Consider the following 3196-nt stretch of genomic DNA (forward strand, 5'->3'; position numbering starts at 1 on the left):
TTCATCAGATCAGCAGTGATAACATTGAATGACTGAGCAGTCAGAGTGTGAATGGAAGCTCCATGAGGACATATGTGGTTTTTTTTTGGAAAATTCGCTTCTTTGAAAGGTGATGAAGATTGGACTGAAGCAGTGACGGTAATTATCTTTATCGCTTGTTCAATTGGTGAACATGACTGCTATTAATGATGTCCGTGTTAACATCATGGCTCTTAAGACCACCCATGTGCATCGGGCCAGTGGTGCAATGGATAACACGCCTGACTACGGATCAGGAGACAGTAGGTTCGAGTCCTACCTGGCTCGGCGACCGCGTGGACTTTTAATAAGCATAAAAACTGATTTTTATGAAGTCGAAATACGGTTGGAGGTCCTTGTCTGCAGGAAAGAGAATGCCTTCATTAAATGTACCCGAGAATATGAAAGTCAATGTTCCAGCGTCATCACAGGAGGGAAGCCGAATAGTTGCACATGATACTCATGGGCACCTTTCCATTTATAAAGCCACTGATCGAGTGACTGTTGCTCGCGGGAATGCTCGGCTTTGAGAATTTTTCGAAACTCTTTGGCCAGTGGAATCAGAGAAGAGTGAAGGGTTCACTGTCCAATTGATCTTTATAGAGCGTGAGTTCCAGAGTCTACCACTCGCTGACTGATAAAGTTTTCCTACTAGTCTATTCAAAGCTTTCTGCATCTTATCTGAAATCTACAAACCCTAGTGATCGATCAAGAGCAAACGTCTCCTTCAATCTGTAATTCCATGCTCCTCATTATTTCGTACACGTCAAGTGGGCGGCACGGTGGCACAGTGCCTGAGACCAGGGGTCCATTCCCGCCTCAGGCGACTGACTGTGTGGAGTTTGCACATTCTCCCCGTGTCTGCGTGGGTTTCCTCCGGGTGCTCTGGTTTCCTCCCACAGTCCAAATATGTGCAGTTCAGGTGAATTGGCCATGCTAAATTGGCTGTAGCGTAAGGTAAGGGGTAAATGTAGGGGTATGGGTGGGTTGCGCTTCGGCGGGTCGGTGTGGACTTGTTGGGCCGAAGGGCCTGTTTCCACACTGTAATGTAAACTAATCTAAAAAAAAGTATGTTTCCGCACAATCAACTGTGCTCTCAGAAAAAAACAAACCCGTTTTGCCTCGACCACACCACTCAAAACATTCTTATGCTGGCAATGCAGAGTGTAACGTCGTTATTTGTTTTGGTGAATATATAGTAAAATTTACTCGAAGTATTTTAGTTAGTTTGACTTCCAGTTTTTAAAACAGAGAGAAAATTATTCACAATATTAAGGAATGAAACACAGTGAATGGAACATAGAATATCCACAGAACTCAGCTATCCAAAATAGACTTAATTATGCTTTACCAAAAGTACGCAACAGTCCTGATAATTATATCCCATAAACACAGAGTAAAGATGAAATAAGTTGACAGGTCGAAATTAGAGGGGCAGAAGAAGAGAGACAGGCACATCAGTTGCGTCGATGGGCACCTTGAAAGCTTTCTTGTAATTAGTTGTGGATGATACTTTGGCAATGGTTAACAATGTATTTAGGCTGTCAAATACATTTTAAAAGTCTTGTGTTCACTGAAATTTCTTGCCTGTTTTTAACAATTCCGTGAGTGGAGCAGTCCCACTGCTAACATTCAGCACAAACTTTCAGTAAAAGCCACTCAATCCGGGGAACCGTCGTACTGCTCCTTTCGTCAACAATGTGTAAATGTCCCCTGTAACTTTCGATTTCGCATCCTGTGGGGCTATTTGTCCGTGTTCAACGACATATCCCAGGAAGGTGACGTTGGCTTTGGCAGATTTAGTTTCAGCTAGATTTACAAACCAGTTTGACATCCGAATTCGATTAAACAAGCCCGATAAATGCTGTAAATATTCAATCCATAAGAGAGTGACAGTCACCAGGCACAATATACACCACACAGTTGCGTATCTGGCAATTACCTTGTCAGTTAATCTCTGAAATGTGGCTGAAATGTTTTCCGTACAAACGGCATTACTTTAAATTTCTGCAGGCCAGTTGGCGTTATAAAATTGCCTTTGACCTTTCTGACAAGGTTCACTGCCAGTCACCTTTGAGGAAGTCTAACTTCGAAATGTAAGTTGCTCTTCCAATCTTTTCCACGCAGTCCTTCAACTGTAGATATGGATATGCATCAGTCTTTCTAACAACATTGATTTTGTGATAGTCCACACATAACTGTTGGGACTTATCTGGCTTTGGTGCCATGGTGATGGGTGAACTCCATTCATTGAAACTCACTTCCGTTATGCCATTTGGAGCATACGTGATATCTCCTTATGAATTTGTAAAATTTTAGAGGGTTATGCCTGCAATGATGTTACAAAGTCAGAACAACATCTCCTATATTTACATCATCTGCAATTCGATTATTAACTCCCAGTTTATTTCAGCAGATCTCTCCATGCAAGAGTAATAACTCTTTCGATTTTCTTCTGGAAGATAACTGAATAACTTTACCAATATTGGACAACTTTTTCATTGTCCAATTTTATTTCAGGAACGTCCAATGCAGAATTTCCTGACATTAGTTCTTCCCAGTGTTTCGTAGCCAGTAACACATTCTCCACTTGCGTTCGTTCTCTCCCAAAATACCGTTCGAACATATTCCCATCGCACATTCTGTGAGATTCCTTCTTGCCTGGAGCCGCTATCAAGTAGCTAACCTCACTCAATTTCCTCTCAATTTGATAAGGTCTTCTAAACCTTACTTTAAAGTTTCACCGATTAATGTAATTTAAATAAATACATTATTTCCAATGGCAAAATTGTGATTTATTTTATTTCTCATGCACTTCCTGCATCACCATTTGCTGTGATACTTTTAAATACTGTCTCGACAACTCCCCAACATTATTTAGTCCAACTCTAAAATTTGACACATCGTCCAAATGCGTGGTCTCTGTAATCTGACTTATTAATTTTCCTTCATAAATTTTAATGGTCCTCTTACTTTATGCCCAAAATAGGTTTCAGACGGACTTAGTTTGGTGGATTCTTTTGGTACATCTCAGATCGCAAACAGCACTGACGCAACTCCCTTATGGAAATAATCTGGCTACTCCGAAACATAAAACCTCAACATAGTCTTTAATAATTGACGTCACCTTTCCAGTGCACCGTGTGATTCTGGATGGGACACAGTAGATTTGAATCGT

General features: G+C 41.0%; 1 non-coding gene across 1 annotated transcript; it reads left to right on the top strand.

The window, feature by feature from the left end:
• The first annotated feature begins 233 nt into the window (after nt 1-233).
• On the top strand, nt 234-306 carry trnar-acg (transfer RNA arginine (anticodon ACG)). Its single transcript has one exon. It is a non-coding gene; the product is annotated as a tRNA-Arg (tRNA).
• The last annotated feature ends 2890 nt before the right edge of the window (nt 307-3196 follow it).

Source organism: Chiloscyllium plagiosum, unplaced genomic scaffold, assembly GCF_037043375.1.
Source record: "Chiloscyllium plagiosum isolate Xiang-an unplaced genomic scaffold, Cpla_swu_hap1 HiC_scaffold_45, whole genome shotgun sequence".
Lineage (NCBI taxonomy): Eukaryota > Metazoa > Chordata > Chondrichthyes > Orectolobiformes > Hemiscylliidae > Chiloscyllium > Chiloscyllium plagiosum.